The 18970-nt window shown below is 44.1% G+C and overlaps 1 protein-coding gene and 1 long non-coding RNA gene across 2 annotated transcripts in view; both read right to left on the reverse strand.

Annotated features, from left to right (window-relative positions):
• LOC135394289 (leucine-rich repeat-containing G-protein coupled receptor 5A-like) overlaps positions 1-18970 on the reverse strand; it is a 372926-nt gene that overhangs the window by 182446 nt on the left and 171510 nt on the right. The window lies entirely within an intron of this gene.
• LOC135395469 (uncharacterized) lies at positions 12084-14475 on the reverse strand. Its single transcript, XR_010423105.1, has 4 exons — positions 14334-14475; positions 14123-14252; positions 13782-13866; positions 12084-12182 (listed from the first exon to the last, which is right to left on the reverse strand). It is a non-coding gene; the product is annotated as an uncharacterized LOC135395469 (long non-coding RNA).

An 18970-nucleotide genomic window follows, 5' to 3' on the forward strand; every position in this document is an offset into this window, starting at 1 on the left:
TCCCATGATTTGTTGAAAACGGGAGGCGTACGCCATTTTTGACACACACATGTTATTTGCCACAAAAAGGCGTACGTCCCGTGCTTTCCACAAATCAAGAGTGATAGAGGTATCACTCTGAACCAGAGCGTCGAACCGAACCGAAACCGAAAACCGGAATTAACTGTTATTTTTAGCTGGAACTGAACCGTAATTACTAGCGCCATCTTGGAGCTGAACGGGAACCGAACCGGTTCGGGTTGGTGTGTGCCGCTTGTTATCTATCCCATCGTCTGGTGGCGACATCCGTTTTATGTGACATAATACTCGAGATCTGGCGGTCCATTCGGTAGCGCGGGGCATACAAGGCCAAGGGTGAAGGAAGTTATCCTCTCGTCGCCAACCGTGGCCAACCACGGCGAGCAGTTTTCATCTTCACCTCCACCCTCTCGCCGCCGCTTATACAAAAACATATTTTATCATTCCTACCCTCGCCCTACCTTCCTACCATCCTCGGCCCTTGGTCTAACCAGACCGACCATCGCCGAGCTCTTGAGTGCTTCCAGATTTTTCTCCGGGACACCGGTCCCCTCTCTAACCTATGATGTGCCTGCGTACCTCTGTGCTGTGTATGTGTGTTTTTGTGTGTTGTTTTTGCCTAGCGTTCTGTTGATGTCTCACTGACTCAACTGACTATCGACCCCAATTCAGTGTCGTTCATCGCCTCATCATAAGGACACATCCCATCCTGCCCATTGTGCCTTGGGGCATAGTGGACCGCACAAGGTATATCTAAACTGGTAGCGAAAACTAGCGAAAATACCAAATCAGACCCATCGGCAAGGCCACCAGCAAGAGGCGCGAGCGATCCTGGGTGTTGACAGTAGAGGCACTGTTGTAAACAGAAAAACTTTGCAACATGGGCGTCGCTTGTGTGTGTACTAATAGGTTATTCATAATTTCAATGTAGAACAAGCTTCTGTTGCCCCGCTCGTGCACATATACGAGATCATCTACCACTCGAGTACATTTCCGTATCCTGCTCCTATGGGCATGTGTCACAGTTGGGGGTGTTTATCCGTGCGTCTCTGTATCCGTACCGTGTGTCCGTGCATTGTAATACGGAGTTCGTACACTCTTTAGGTAAACCAGGAATCGACGTTCACATCTCCGTACTGTAGACCAAGATTAACACGTGTAAACAGATGAATACAATGCATCCCCTGTTGCTGGGCCCGCGAAAAAAAAAATTTCGTCATGGGACGAGTGGCCATGATAGTGTGAGTGTTAGCAGGAACCAACTGTGCACCAACGATGTCGTGGTTTGTTGCAATGGACCTATACCGGCCACTCATTGAATAAATGCAAATGTCTAATCACTAGGTGTACGTATAGCTCTAGGTAAGAAATGGGCCTTATGTGAGCCTTCCTAATTTCTGTATGGTCATCACGATGCCTTTCTGTTTGGAGTTGTCAAAATCTGTGATAACCGTATGTATTTGGAATTGATATGATTCATTAAACCTGATAAGCTTTATTTTTCCGTGTTCTCGTCTGGTATTGTTGTTGACTGGGCGCTGAAAAGGGATACAAAGCAAGCGAAGTGGGCCAATGCAAACGTGCATACTTATTATTCATACTGGTGACGGCACCTCTGACGTCATTTATTTACAATCGTAGTAGTCCGCGCAACGGATGGATGGCGCTGACCGTCTCAATCATGGCGCATTCTGAAGACACAGAGGCCTATGGGAGTTGCGCTACCTGTTTAAATATACCTTGGACCGCATCTCAGGTGGCGAATTTCCTCATTCATCATCATTAATTTATCTGTTTGTTGTTGTTCGAAAGTTTGCAGCAGCAGTGCATTGTAACAACATCATGTGGAACATTAAAAACGTAACCAAAGAGCCACTATGCTGCTGCAAGTGTGCCGCGACTCGCCTGTTACAGCAGTTCAGTCATTTGCAACTTGGAAGTGCCCTGGTGCTGACAGCGGCGGCTGCGGTGTAGCGTACTTAGACGTAGGCCGAAGTTGTGCCAGTCTGTCAGAACGCAGACGCAAAGAAGGCGAAAGGAGGCACACGGAGGTGAATGCAAGTTTCAGTGAGTGGAGTCCCTCCAACTACATGTTAGTGCATCAACCTAGTGACGTCTCAAGAAGGCAAGTCTTGAGACTTCAATGGGACGTTGGAAGTTCATTTGAGCAATACTGACTAGTCCACACCCTAAGAAAAAAGGGTGTAAAAATGTGGTAAGTTCTATAGTTACCACCTAGGTTTACCACCACAGTAGTTACCACCACATAGCGTTTGATAAAGGGTGTAAAAGGGTGGCAAAAGCAATTATCATATATCCAAATTGCTATCCCTATCACCCTATCATTACTAGGTAGCAGGTAGAACAGGTAGAACACAACATATGCGACAACTACTACCTCCTAAAAGGTGTAACTACTCCACCCTTTTGTCTGAGAGTGCATTTGCCATATGAAGATGCTACATAAAAAATACGTTCCACTTCCAGATGACGTGTTACCTCTATAATCTAGGCATATCACTTTATTTCAGTCTTTTTTTTTTTTGCAATTTAAATTGTGGGGGCGTGGAGGGGGGGGATTCGAGCGGTCTGCCTGTCTAGATTGGCGGCACGTTGCTCAGGGAAGGGATGAAAGGGGGTCCTGTTGGTCGAAAAACAGAAATAAATGCATAATAAACGTAACTAAGAAATATTGTATCATTTTTAGTGGCTACCTATAATTTTCTAGCACATTAGAACCTCGAACCGGTTCCGAACCGGTTTACAGTCTCTGAACCGGTTAATCGAACCGATATATGTGAACTCCGGAGCTGAACCTTTATGGCCGAATCGGAACCCGAAACAAACCGACAAACGTTTCGGTTCGACGCTGTGCTCCGTACAATGTTTGGCCTTCAGCGTGCTATGTGGTGAAGCTTTGTTTTAAGAGTGTAGGGACTTTCGTGTTAACCTTCTGCGTTTTGTACACCCTTACTTGCGCAACGTGACGCATCACATTAATGTTTCTTTTTAGAGATAGTATCATCTCAGTTAAACAGTGATTTAATTAATAAACGTGTGGCGGCCACCTACACTCTTAAAAATGAACTTCACCACATAGCATGCTCCTAGCCAACCATCACCCCGAATGACAACGTTCTCGCCTTAGATTTGCTGCAAACGGGAGGAGGAGCCTATCTTGTGCCGTGCATAATGGAACAAAATAGGCTCCTCCTCCCGTTTTCAGCAAATCAGGGGCGAGAACGTTGTCATTCGGGATGATGGTTGGCTACGAGCGTGCTATGTGGTGAAGTTCATTTCCCGGTGCCGGCTGTGCTGTCTGGGGTTTTTCCTGGGTTTTCCTCAGACGCTTTCAGACATATGTCGGCACAGTTCCCCTAGAAGTCGGCCCAGGACGCATATTTCCCCAGGGCGTCAGTCGTGACGTTGCCCACATACGTGAGGCCGACAACGGCAAGCCCTTTCACCATCACCACCACCACCATCATTTCTAAGAGTGTACCGTAAATGAAGACGGACAGCATGCCCTTTTCACGCACACGATCTCGATCATCATTCTCGCTCGCTCATTCCAGGAATAAACTGTCGCCCCATCGCACCTCTGTCCCAGTGTGGTTGCTCCTTACTAGCTCCCACATATTTGGTGACCCGAACGAACCACATCCCTTCCTGCAACCAAGATTAAGCCATGGACCCACACCAAGGCGATCACAATCCGGCCACTGGTTCTGCCCAGGTCAACTTTACCGACATCAAACTGCCAAGCTTTTGGCACAACGACCCAGCCCTCTGGTTTGTCCTGGCCGAGGCCGAATTCACCAAGCGACACATCATTTTGTAGATTTGTTGTTTGTAGATTTGTTGTTTGTAGATTTATTGTTGGTTTGTAGATTTGTTGTTTGGTAGATTTGTTGAAAACGGGAGGAGGAGCCTATTTTGTGCCACTATGCACGGCACAAAATAGGCTCCTCCTCCCGTTTTCAACAAATCAGGGGCGAGAACGTTGTCATTCGGGATGGTGGTTGGCTAGGAGCGTGCTATGTGGTGAAGTTCATTTTTAAGAGTGTAGGGCTCACTGAAAGCTTTTTCTTAAAACTCTCCTACATTTACTTTTATCGAGTAACGTGTACCAGCTTTCTATTCCGGTTGACACCCATGCTTTGCGAATGAGTATTGTGTCTGTGAGTGTCAAAATATTTTTTCTCTTCTCCAATCAATCAATCAATCTGAATCTCTCCTTTCCTTTACTTATCGATTTATTTTATATTTTTCCTTTTCTTCCCTCTCGTGGTGATTGTTGTTATTAAAATGCATATTTTATAGTCCCTTTTTTTAATTTGTTGTAAACTCATTTGCAAAGATAGTACTCCGATATACGGCCACACAGGTATAGTTTATACACCAATAAGGTATAAACCATTTATACCTTTCGTGAAGATATATATTTACACCCTAAAATGTAAAAGGTATTGCAGCGCGACTTATACCCTAAAAGGTAGAAAATATAAAAGTATGAGCGCGTATACATTTCAGCGCGCTAAAATGTGCATCAAACACGTGAACAGTATCTAATTTTCTGGACCGCTGAATACGCATACCCAATATCGTTTGCAACCTTCATATTATGTTCGTCTACCCCATAAACGCTGTACCCCTTAAAAACATTTTAAGGAGCGGAATTTTGCAAAAATGTATTTTTTATTTGACATGGTACAGGAAATCTTATAGAGTCCATATAAGGTATGTGGCGGCCCGTGGACGATGATGACAACGACGTGCCTCTGCTGGCGCGCGCCACTGCGCCTGGCAGCCAGTTCTCCCGGCTCCGTCCTAGCGTGAGGCCACGCACATCTGCCCGCTGGGACATTCCATCATCGCCGGTCAGGACTCATGTAGAGGAAGACCATCTTCCTCTACAGGTGCATACAACTCTTATAAGGTACGGCTGTATCATGTACGCAGATAATAAAAGTACAACGCATATCAGTGACACTCCTTTGTCCGGTACGCTCTACGTAAGGTACCGAAGGGATACTCACGTACATTTTGACTGGGGCATTAATTGGTTATCAGACACTGTCTCGACTGCAAGTTGTGGTGTATTTCGGCTACATGTTGGCTAATTGAACGGATTTGAATCGCATATACCTTCGTTGGTAGCGGGTGGCGCTATTATGTTACTTAGTTTTGGTGGCGTGTACAACACTGCTTGAAATGAATATCCTGTGGAGCAGAAATGTACGTTGCGCCAGTGTTCTGCCAAGCAGCTGCAGCAGTAGCGCTGCTAGGCCCTAGTAGCTTAGGCAAGGTAGCGCGCGGTGCTACTAGTGGCGCCTTTATACCATATTCCCTACTCTTTTCAGCAGCGGAGTAGCGGTTCCGCTACATTTTAAATTGGTACTGGAAAAAGTATTTCTGTTAGAAATTCGGGTAGCGGCGTACTCTTTATATAAGGCAATTGAAGAAGGTTTACACCTAAGATGTCTTCGCCTTATAGTGTGGCGACATGCTGCACGTGCCGCAGGGGGCAGGACTGCTGATAATTTCGACCAGCAGGGGTTCTTTTGCCGGAAATCACCTGCACACGGTACTGGAAGAAATGTTTACCTCCCCCACATTGCTACCGACCTCTGTTCTATTTCTCCACGCACTCTTTCCCCACAACCGCAACAACTATTTTCAACAATATAGAAGACTTCGAACACAAAGGAGAAAAAAAGCTAGACACCGACAAAATAGCTTTTTACTTCCTATCTATTTCATTTCCTTGTGATTCAGGCGGACATGTCTCGCGACCTTTCTCGATTTCACCTACTCTCATAAGTTAAGCCCCACTGAACATAATGCCGAAAAATGATGCAATTCCCTTCTACTATCTTAGAATCTATCCAAGTTTCTTGCGTGCATGTTGTACATTTCGATGTTTTGCGAAACATTTTGAAACATTTCAAACGATCACAGAACGTTCATCACGAAATGTCATTGCGCGTTGCGCATAATACTCTTTGGGTTCTGCGCATGCGCAGTGACGACCCATTATTTCCTTGGGTCTCCAAAGCGTATGGGTACTCTATTATTATTATTATTTTATTTACCAGAAAGTGATAGGGACCAATGAAAAAAACCACTGTACTGTACAAACTCTAAAAACTAAAGCGGGGGATATGCTTATTATGAAAAAGAAAGGGGCGAAAGTAGCCTGCGCTACGGCGGCTTGCTATTCCCAGCAAAAAACAAACAAAAAAGAAAACAGAATTTGTCACAGTTCTAAAACTAGGCATAGCACGCTCCTAGCCAACCGTCATCCTGACAACTTCCTTGATTTGATGATAACTGGGGGCGTACGCCTTTTTTGTGGCAATTATGAACTGCATAATGCCACAAAAATGGCGTACACCCCCTCGTTTTCAGCAAATGAGGGGAAAGAACGATGTCACTCCGGGATGATGGCTGGGGGGGGGGGGGGATTTATTGGCAGAAAAAAAAAAAGAAGAAAGAAAGGTCAGCCATGCAGCACGCCGGCTTGCTATTCCCTAAACAAAAAAAAGAGAAAAGGAAAGATATAAACAAGAAAGAAAAAGAAATAACAAAAAGACAAATAAATAAATAAAAACAAGAAAAGAATGAAAAAGACACTCGGGTGGCTGGCTAGGAGCGTGCTATGTGGTGAAGTTCATTTTTAAGACTGTACAGTGTACACTCTTAAAACAGAACTTCGCCACAAAGCAGGATGACGGCCAACTATTCCACAGAATTATACCTTTATCACTCCTAATTTGAGGAGCAGGGAGTATGCCTTTTTTTTATTTTTTTGACAATTAACATAACTTCATACATGTCACAAGGTGGTGGTGGTGGTGCTTCTGAAAGAGCTGGCCGTTGTCGGCCTCACAGAGGTGGGCAATAAGGCGTACGTCTCCCGTTTTTAACCAATCAGGGGGCAGAACGATGTCATCCGGGATGGTGGTTGGCTAAGAACATGCTATTCGGCGGAGTTCTTTTTTTTGTTTTTGTTTTACTTTCGAAATCTGTCTAATGTTAATGTCGGAAACGATATCAGTAATCTTGGCTGTAACCTCAACACCGAGGGTAGGTAGCGGGAAAATAGCGCGAAATATTTACGTTACGGTGTAGTAGATGAGGAATTCAACATGGAAGGACAAACACAACACAAGCCTCAGAACGCCCAGTTGCATATTTCAGTTGAATGATGGCATTTGAAGATCCCACTGATGGTGCCTTTTCTTCAACTGCCATCACTCAATTGGAGTATTGACGTTACTTTTATTTGGCAGCGGCAGCGGTATCCCGTTACATTTTCGACTTTGTAAAGACGCTAGTATTGCGCCACATTTTAGTTAATTAGCGGGGAGCGGTATTCTGAAACAAAGTTTCGTTAGCGGGCCACCATCCAATCCCAATCCTCATGGTAGTTACGGTACTACTTGACTCGTCAAACAGCGACCCTCGTCGAAAACAGTACAGTGCGATTGATTATTCAATTTTCATTTGGCTACATGGTAAGTTGCGAAGCACTTCTGATGCAGCTCCTTCGCTGGAAAATGCAAGCAAAACCCTCGATCATGATTCCTTTTTTGATGTAAATGAAAGATATGTGCCGTGACAGTTGAGACAGTGCGGTGACATTGTTTCCGAGTGCCTCAGCAGCTGCGGCCAAAATGCAATATTCCCCCTTCACAGATCAACGGCTGCACAAACACTGTCGTCCGGCAAGCTGACGCAACTTAATTTGCTCTGTTCCCGTGAAATCGTCGGGAAAGTTTACTGTCCAAAAGATAAAAGAAGGAACGTGCAGAAAAAGCATTTATCAGTCCAACGCTTCTGTCGAAGGGAACTTTTATCGTGACGTTCGCCTTCAATTAGGCGGTTCCGCGCGGCAGCCTTAATGAAATTAAGCGTCTTTAAGCTCCGACAACCGCTGACGATCGCTCGTTAAAGGCTCGTCAGCATCTCGACACCAAGATCAACGAACTCATCGCAGGAGCGAAAGAGCTGTGTCGTGTAATTGCGAAACAGATGGGACGCTTCGGGAGAGTTTCGACAAGGTCTTTCTGCGACGCGTTGCCTTCCCGGCAAGGGGGAATAAAAGGACCGACAGCTCACTGCACCCAACGTGACGATTATTTTTGAGAGAACGGCATAAGTTGCCTCAAATAGATGAAGAACCTAGGCGGTAACCCCAGGAAGGCCCTACGACACTAAAAGTAGCCCTGCGATTCTTGCAAGCGTCGGTATTTCGTTTTTGCTGCTTCGCGTGCGTGAGGAAAACTAGGAGTGCATTGACGATGCGAAGTGGGAACCGCCCCGATTGAAGTCATATGAAAATTTCCTCCTGCAGGATGTTAGACGGGAACGACAGCTATTGCACCTCGCAACAATTTACAATGACACGGCTATTGACCTCGTTCATCGGACATATTATCGATCAAACTCCGCGACGCAATTAATCTTTCTTTCATCTGCGCGCATTCCACGACATATGGCTTACTGACACACCTCAGACACTGTAGCATACTGCAAAATTTTCGTACAAAATCACGTCGCTGCTCTCTTTGTGTAAAAGACCGCCAGGCTATTAGGCTCGTAAGCCACCGCCCTGAAAGGCCATTCATTTTTACGAAGTGTCGGTAGGCTGCCGCCCATATCATCACGAGGCAGTCGTTAAGACCATCTATCGAGTTTTTATTTTTTTTATTTTTTCGCAGGTGTTATGCTCGGGCTAGACCGTTTGAAAACAACGTTATATTATTCCTTCACTGTTATTTGCAGTCATGTTCCATTGTTATTATTGTCGTATAGAATAATAATCTCTTTCCGTGCACTGCAGACGAAATTACTCCAGCGACTTCTTTATTCTTTCAATTAAGGCAGATACATTTATTTATTTTACCCTCAGTTAAATAAGTAAAGGAATAATACTAACGTAAACAACTTTAACAACGTAAGAGCTTACATAAGTCATTACATTCAGATGCGCCCTTCGCGAACATCATCCAAGAGTCATAACGCATTTTGCTACTCACTGCATAAGTTCCATTCTAACAGCCTCTTGTTGTGATGGCCATCTGGCTCTAAACGATCAGACGCATGAAAGCAACCAAATCCTGCTCTGTGAAGCAACGTGCGAATTCCCGCCTCAAAATTGCGACGCACTGCATTACATTCGGTAGCTATTTTCTACCTAGTTTTTAGTGACCCGCTCTCCCTTTTGCCAGAGCCCTATGAAAGGAATAATATGTTGGTAGAAATAGAGCGCGCGCAAATAGTGACGCTCGCTTGCCGTGTTGTCGCTCTTTCTTCAGTGCCACGAAGATGAAGACAATGCTGATGATGAGGAGAAGAGAGACATTTTTCGTATATACCTGGTGGTTTCTGACGTGGTCGTAGGCCTGTAATTCTTTTTAGAACATTCATCATCATTCACCATCTTCTCCCCCTCAAGAAATGGGATAGGATGCCGCCTAAGCGGCGAAACATCCCACTACATCATCATTACTTATTTGTTGTTGTTGTTGTTGTTTAGATGCGGATCGTTCTGCAGGAGCGCTTTCTTTAAAAAGAAGCAGACCGCAATCTTATCTGCATTAATACACTACGACAGTTTGCCTCTGTGCCTGGGAGAGGGTAAAGCTTGGAGAAACCACGTGACCAATGTCCACTATGACCACGTATGTCCTCACAATGCAGCAACGAGGGAACATTCGTGATGGCGGTAGAGAAAAGTAAATGAAGAAATTGAACATTGAGGAAGTCGAACCAATATTTTTAGTTTTAGGCACAACGCGGCAACTTCCCCCTGCAGTGTCCACAATTTTCTAACTTCCCTTTTGTAAATGCAACGACGTCATCTTAGATCGTACTGTCGTAAAAGTGCCCCCCCCCCAAAAAAAAAAAAAAGTAGCATGCAGTACATACACACAATGAGATTATCTTCTAGTCTCAATCGCGTTCCTCACCAAATTGCATATTATGCAGAATGCTAGAGGACACTGAGCACGTACCGCTCAGTGGCAAGCGATACACAGGAAGTCGTGATGTACTGTTGGACAGATAGGAGTCATTGGACAGATGCGTCAACGGACTTTTTGACATCCGGAAAGCACTCGGTGACCGGCCAGCTGAGTTGTGTTCACTCTGATTTCCTTCCTCGTGGCTCTCGTGGAACACATATTCCAGTAGAAATCCGGTAGCGTAACTTGCCCAACTGCAGAGTAGGGCCAACCTCTACATCTTTCCTTTTTTTTTCTTTTTCAACCCAATCCAAACCAACTCTTAGTGTCATGATTGCCAAAATCCGTTCATATTTTGACTGCAAAAAATAACTGCTTTTATTTGTTTTATCCGTATCCGAAGAAAACTGACGTTTTTGTTCACACGCGCAGGAAGGACATGTCATCGCCACAAGAGCCTCAAACCCAGCCACACTATACAGGGTGTTTCACCTAAGGTGATAAAAAATTATAACTGGCGACGTACTCGCCGGAGGATTGTCGAACTTTCGGTATTTACCTTCTGGAAACTTTTGTCATCATTGAGAAAGGCTTTGGACAATTTTAAATTGCGGTAAATTAATTTTTTTAATTGAACTTTGAAAATTGCCAAGCGAACCTCACTTTTTTTTAAAAAGAAATATGATGTCCTCCACGGATAATCGCAGACCCAACAAAAACTATGCACAGTATCGCAACAAAAATAGTCGAAAAAAATTTGTAAAAATTACGCTTTAGCCCCGCCTGCTATCCATCGTTACGGCGTCCCGTATGATTATGTGTGGATTAAACACCACTGTCGACGACAATGGTCAGTGATTAACCTACCTCAAAATTGTACTTCAAGTAGAGTACAAATTACAACGGAAAGTACTTTCCCTAGTGAATTGCACATTTAGTTTAAGTTAGTTAAGTTTTGTTGGCTTAGTATATGCGATACTCGGAGACCACTTAAGGGCTACAGTGATACAGGTCCATCTCCGCCAGCGACGGATGTATAGTCAGCACATTGAGAGCGGGCCATGAAAGATGATGGCAGACGGGAAAGCCGAGTCGCATCGAATTTTGCTTTAAAAGTGTGTAAATGTGTTCTAAGTATGTCGTCTGCGTCAAGTGTTTTCGCATCATGATAAGTGCGAGCACTAAAAGCTCCCGAAATATACATGCAACTTATGCACTGAAAAGCATCGAAATATAATGTAAATATCCTCAATATATGCAATGTTTTTCATTGTTCTTGGCACGAAAGAAATGCACGAAATGCCTATTTTAAAAAAAGTGAGTATTTGATTAGGGAAAACACGGTAAAATGAAGCCGCCTTCGTTCTGCAGCAAAGAATACTTGCGCCACAGATATAAATCATGGAGCTGAAGGCTTTGCGTTCGTGATTGATCAAATTGCGTAAATGCAGGTTAGCTGGTGGACGAAACCCACGATGAAACATGTCTGAGCATGGGCAACATAAAAAACACAAACATATACGTATGTTCGTGTTTTTCTTGTTGCCCATTCTCTGGCTTGTTTCATCATGGCTTTGCGTTCGGCACTACATCATGCCGATTAAAATGCGAACGCCGCCCGTCTTCGTAACAGTAATGTGGCGAAGGAGAAGTACGGCCCATCGGCTATGGACGCAGTGGATGATGGAGCAGCAAGGGTACGGGCTGAACACCGCACCTAACCCCACGAAACATGGAAAATCCCTTACAAAAAATCTTAATGAGTTTCTAAAGAAAAGTCAATGACTTTTGACATCACACTCATCAGAATTTCTGATGACTTTTTTAATGAGTTTCTGATGTATTTCTGTTGAAAATTGGCCACCGCGTTTCTGATTAGTATCTGATGAGTACATTTCTGTTGAGTTTCTGGCGTGTTTCTTGACAGTTACTGTAGAGTTTATAATGTGTTTCTTGACAGTTTCTGTTGAATTTATGATGTGTTTCTGTTGAAAATTGGGCACTGAATTTCTGATAGGTACCTGATGTGTGTGTAGTTTTTGACGTGCTCCTGCAGTATTATACAAGAGTGTTTGCACAACGAAACCACAAAAATATACCACCACAGAACATTTATTTGAGCTCTCTTTACACCATCGAGGACAAACTGTTCTTCAGCTGAATAACGGTGTTGTCGAACTTGCTACACACAGTCTGTAAAACGACAAAAAGTTGCAAATTGATAAGTACCGTAGTACAAAAACTTAATGCAACATATCACAAGCAAGAACTCCAATACAGTAGAACAAGGGTATCACAAACACATGGTGCGCATGTGGCCCACGGTGGCCTATTTTGGCCACCAAATATAAGGAAGCCACCTCAAAAGAAATTAAGCTCAGACTCAAAGAAACCGACAATTGATAATGTCAGCTAGCTGTTTCCCTGATATTCCTATCTCTATTTTCGAAGTTGAAACTGTGAGCAAAGACAACAATACAGTGTGTAAATTAGTGAAAATATCGGTGCTCTTGAATAATGTCATAATTGCTTGTAAAGCACTACATATTCTTCTCAAATAATTTTTCATATTTTCATCACCTGATCTGAAAAGGTAGCATGCGGAACCATCAGTAAAATCACGATTTCAGCATACACAGCACGTGTGAACAACAATATTGGAAATGGCCAGCTGCCCTTGCAATCTTGCAGCAGATGGAAATTTTACACACTGTTGTTCACAACGAGTTATGATTTCAGACAAATGTGTTGTGTGCAATACCCCAATCCACCAAAGCACCTGCCGGTTAGTGCACTGACCCCTGTTGGATTCATAGCTTCTTTCACATAACATTCATAACTTTCAGGGCAATTTATTCGCATTTGACCATTTACCTATGTTCTTAAACGGAGAACAGGTTTTGTAACCTTTGCAGTACAATCTGCCTAAAATTGCTTTTTCGACAAGAGCACCTGCACTGATATTCACCATACAGCGAATAAATAAGTTTAAAAAATTATTATACACATTTGCATTACAGCTTCAGGATATTCCCATTTAGTCGTGACACTAACTTTTGCCAGTAAAAATAAAAGCGATCTATGTTACTGAAATAACTTAGGCACTTCAATATAAAATCTGTTCAAATACTCATTCCACACTGGCAAGGATGAGCAGACATCAAGTCGATGGCCGTTGAACATCATCGAACTAAGGGAGTTATGTGGTGCTGCACAAAGACTGTCTATGGTTGCTTCAACTTTAGTCAAACATGAAGTGAAAAATGGCTCCATATATTAGCTCCCCTATACTCTGATTTACGTTAAAAAAAAACTACAGCAGTAAAATTGCAATATCTGTAAAGGGGTCAGACGTGTAGACACCAGTGGAGCTATATTTCGTGTGGAAACTGTTGACAACACATCTTGAAGTGTGTGCTTCATTGACGATAAGGCCATTACCCGAAAGTTCTCAACTGTCTCGCAGAGTTGAAACATGGAAATGCTCCTTAGCACAAAATAAAAGCTCAAGCAACACACTACACTACACTAATATGATCACAGTACCCACAGAGCTGCTGCAGCTTCTTCCAGCTGCTTCCTTGAACTGAAGCCATTTGTAAAGCGCAGCATGGCAGCATGAAATTGGCCAGCGATAAAGACTGTGTGTGATGGCGTTGAGATCCCCATGTGATGGTGGTACAGCCTTACTTTCTCAAAGCATGCCATGTTGATGAACAGTGTCAGTAAAGCAGAGTCTAACCAAACCCAATTATATATCATTACTGCTATTTCCAAGATGAGACACATTACCTTTTAATCCTCGGCTGTTGCCACCCCCTTGGACGACTCGAGGCTCTTCGTAATTTTCGTGGCTTCCACAACATACCAATGCAGTCTGAAAAATCAGGAGATAAATATCTGGTAGACATCGAACGTGAAGCATAAGAATGTAGTCATGTCTCGCTTATCCGGAGGCCTGGGGCATTAAACAACATTCCATGTCAAATTATCTCTAACGCAGAAATTATGCTACAACAGGAATTATGCGGGCATGCTGTAAAAACAAAACAGGAACACACCGTAGCGTCACACGGAGGAAGCTCAACAATGCATGTTTTCGTGCAATTACGACACAGTGGTGCAAAACGTACCTTTCGTCTTTTCTAAAGCTGCTCAGCGGGCTTTTTGTGGCTTTCGTTACTTTTAACGCTTCCTCCGTGTCGCCTCGTGCACCTTGTTTAGCGTATCTCGCATGACTTCGTTCCGTAACTTTTTCCTCACCTGTGATACGTTACACACAAAACAGGAAGTTATGGCTCAATTCAGGTACACAAACTTGCTTCCAGCTGTATGAACACTTACCATAGCAGTTCGATTATAGCCAGCGGTTCCTTCCTTCCAAATGACACAAGTAACACGCGCAGGACGTGTAAAATCATTAAATTATAGCAAAAAAACGAAGCGTAAAAAAACACGTGCAACGACGGTAGACATACCAAACGGGAACACAGGCCGAGGATACAGTGGCATTTTCCGACATAGCGAGGGGGCGCTACAAGACATCACCTTTTATAATCCATATAATATCAGCATCTTACTGTAGCCATTAATGTAATAATAATTATTATTATTATAATTCAACATGTCGTAGCCTAAAAAAATTAATTTATAAATGATTATGCACTTTAATTATCAGTAAATACCTTGGATGTCGAAATGTGCGTAAGACGAAGAGAACGAACTATCCGTGCTGTGCGAATTTCGTGATCTTTTACCCGACTACTTTCCCTCTCAGCATTTTTGCCTATTTTTCATACGCCGAAATATCCTTCAAAGCTTTCAAATAAAAACTGTATACTTGGACAACCGAAGCCCACTAATTAATAGCAAAGTCGCTATTGTGTGTTGTTTCTTCTAATGTGTTCTGCATGTTGCTGGTAAAATGCCAAAAATGAGAAGATACAAGCAGTGTCATTATAATGGTGTTTGTACTGTACCGATTCGAACTAAACACAGACTACAAGCTCGAGCAACAACTAAAGATTCGTTGTGAACACCGACACACAGGCCGTGCGAGTGACAGAAGTGTTGCGAATCCGACAAAGATAAGGATATTTTCGAACTTCCATGTTCGACGGAGGAGCGAAGACTTACTTTCCCGCGATTTTTCTACTCCTCACGAGACTTGTGACAGCCGATCGGCTGTAGTATATTGTCTGATTACCCGAGGGGTCAGGGCCAGCCGGAGCACTGTGGAGACCTTTTTTCTTTTTTCACTTTTTTTTGACAGCAGGCAGTGAATTCTGCATCAAACAAGGGTTGCTATCTGCTAGATCCAAATGCGTATGGCGCGCGCAGCTCGTGTACTCAGTTAAGGACAGAAGAGAAAGACGTCTACTAAAGACGTCAGCTATACCCCGTACGTGAGCGCAGCTTCTTGTAAGTTTTAGTAGCACTAGCCAAGGTCGGACACATAGACTGGCTTTATCTCCCTCTCTCTTATTTATTTATTACTGTTATTATTTATTTTATTTATGTATTTATTTTTTATTTTTTATTATTTTATTTGATTTTTATTTTTTTGAAGGGGGATGTGGGGCGGTTTCTTTGTCGGAGCGCGTAGTGGGAGAGGGGACAGAGGAAAATCCCATGTATAAAACTACGTTATCGCCCGTCCCCCTCCCGGTATCTGCGGCTGGTTTGAGACATGGTAAATGTCACCGCACTGCACCGTTATTAGTATAAAAACATCAACGGTCAGTTCAAGCATATTTGTCTTGAACAGCACGAGTCCTGATGATTTCATACATTAAAAACTCTGCAGAAAAAATATGGAAATTTTTCATGAGAAAAATTAATGTCAAAACTCAATGGAGTTCCTGATAGGAACGTAATGTGGAATCACATTAAACGTTGAGTTTCTGATGAGTTTCTGTTGACTCATTACAAACTCATCAAGATCATACAAGAAACTCAATATCGATTTTTGTAAGGGATATTCGATTCCAACCACAATTTTCGCGAAAGACGATCCCCAACATTGTCCCGGAGTCAGTCAAACCATCCATGAAACAAGAAGCTATAGCTCTCGCACCTGAGAATATGGCAAAATATGCACTTTTCATTGACTTTCATGCGAAATATGCTACAACGAGCAAAACATACATTTATATATACCATAGAACACTTCTGATCCGTTCCAAACCGAGACAAAAGTGTTTTTTGATCGGTCAGATACGGAACCACAACGACAAAAAAGAAAAAAGTAACATACGTTTGCATGAAAATCACTGTACAAGGAAAAGAGGCGTCATGCACCCACATCTTATGTTTGTGTGCGGAGTTTACCACACTCTTAAAAATGAACTTCACCGCTTAGCATGCACTTAGCTAACCATCATCTCGAATGATATCGTTATCTGCCCTGATTTGTTGAAAACGGGAGGCGTACGCCTTTTTGTGACACTTATGCTGTTCATAATTGTCACAAAAAAGGCGTACGCCTCCCGTTTTCAACAAATCAGGGCAGATCACGATATCTTTCTAGACGGTGGTTGGCTAGGTGCGTGCTATGCGGTGAAGTTCATTTCTAAGAGGTGGTCCTTTCAACATCACCACCACCACCATCATTTCTAAGAGTGCAGTACACTTAATACAGAAAGTTCAAACCGATGATGAGGTGATGAAAACACAAAGGGATGATGTCCAGAGACGAACAGAGATGATAATGGAGCTCAACATGTAGGTCAAAAGTTCAACAGCTGCGCCCAAGTGAGAGTAAAGTGGCGAAATCGCCGGGGGCACACACAGGACACATCACACATTCACCGTGTCATAGGATGTCCATAAGCCCGGTTGCATGTAAAAAGTCTTCAAGTGCCCTTAGCGCCTTGTCGGACGAAGGAAGACCTAGCAGTTTCGTGATGTCGTTGGCTCGGGAGTCCACACGAGAGAGGCTTGTCTCTAATGCCCTTCGAGCATCAACGTATTTCTGACACCTGAGAAGGATGTGTTCTACATCCTCTACAACGCCACATTCACTACAGTTCGGAAAGTCTCGCTTTCCGATTTTGAAGAGGAGACGTGCGCTGTACGGTACATTGAGCCGTAGCCTATGTAGGACAGTTGTCGTTTGTCGCGTAAAGGAAGGTGGTACTCGAAAGCGTAACCCTGGGTAGACCTTGTACAGAAGCGAATCCCGAGCCTATCCTGTTAACCAGGAGGTGTTGCACATTCGTTGTTTGAACTCGTTCAGCATTCGCCCGGCGTCACCCTTGGTGAAATAAATGGGCATCACCTGGGCGGGCCTTAGTTGAAGAGCCCGGCGTGCAGCAGCGTCCACAGCCTCGTTACCTGCAATGCCACAGTGGCTATAGGGATCCACTGCATTTGGGTGTCATGACCTTATAAAACTGTTGCATGGTGTGCGTGTAAGACATCTTGTGCTGCTGTCGCCAGAGATCCCGTAGTAAACATGGTAGCTAGGGTCTGTAACGCACATTTTGAGTCGCTATAGATGGTCCAGCGAGCAACTGAAGATTGTGAGTTGATGAAACTTATTGCCAAGAGGACTCCATAAAGTTCAGCGGCCGTTGCAGAGGTGACGTGAGACAGCCTCACCGCTCTCTCGATATTCGCCTCCGGGATAACAAATGCACACGAGGAGCCGGATGATGTCGTAGAGGCATCCGTGAAAATCTGCATCCTGCCTGCGGAGCTGTTTAGTAGCTCAAGACTGAACTGACGAAGAACATGCGTTGGAATATCCTTCTTTCCCGGGAGTCCAGGCACACTAATTCTTACGTCAGGAGGCTGCAGGACCCATGTTGGGATATCTGGTAATGCATGTGGCTTGTGTTTCGGAATAAGACCACGTTGTGTCTGGATAGCTTGGGTAAAAGAAGAGTGGTGACGACTCATAATGGCTCGAAGCTGAGGACCTCTATGGTGACGCGTTACCAACCGCACGTAGTGGCGGAACGTTTCTTGCATCCTGAGAGCTGATACAGGTGGTTCCCGTGCTTCTGCCATGGATAAAGCGTTTGACGTTGCTCGAGGAAGGCCAAGACAGAGTTTGACGCCCTTTGCTAGGATAGACTAACACCTTCTCTGTGGTAACAGGGAGGTTGTGTAGCAAGGGAATGTGATGAGCAACCATCTGGCTTATAGAAGATCGGTGAACGCTGAGCACTGCCCGAGGAGATGTGCCCCACCGGGAACCGCATAAGTAACGAAGAACATTAAGACGACTCTCAGCTCTTGCTTTTAGACAGCGCACCTCCGCTACCCACTACAAACTCCGGTCGAGAGTAACGCCGAGAAAGCGGTGATGTGGTACACGACGTGCCTGATGATGACCAATTTGTAGCTGAAATCTTTTAAGATGGCGACGCGTAAAAGGCAGCATTACAGTGTTTTCTGAAGACACATCCATGCCTCTCTCCAGGAGGAAGTGCACTACGCGATCAAGTGAAGTCTGAAGGCGACGCTGTAAAGCAGGCCACTGCTTTCCCGATGACCATATGCAGATGTCATCTGCGTAGAGACTAACAAATACCCCTCTGGGCAAGAGACGAGGCAGGGCAGCCATGACAGCATTGAAAAGTAAAGGACTGAGTACGCTCCCCTGTGGTACCCCTGCTGACAATGTATGTAAACTCGTGTCGCCTTTTGCTGTTCTCACGAAAACAGACCGACCATTAAGAAAAGCAGCAATTCAGCGAAGAGCCCGGCCAGTGACGTTGAAATTGTATAGGTGGTAAAGGACATGGTTGTAGCTCGTCGTATCATATGCTCTTTTTATGTCCAAGAAAACAGCTGCTGTAAGCTCACCCCGAAATCTAGCTTCTTCAATGTGAGTGACCAAGTTTGTGATGCAGTCTATCGAGGTCCGAGCCTTTCTGAAACCTGCCATTTCGGGAGCAGACGCCGGAACTCTAGGAACCACTCTATTCGGCGTAGGATAATCCTTTCCATGATCTTACACAAGCAGCTTGTAA

This window comes from Ornithodoros turicata, chromosome 5, assembly GCF_037126465.1.
Source record: "Ornithodoros turicata isolate Travis chromosome 5, ASM3712646v1, whole genome shotgun sequence".
NCBI lineage: Eukaryota > Metazoa > Arthropoda > Arachnida > Ixodida > Argasidae > Ornithodoros > Ornithodoros turicata.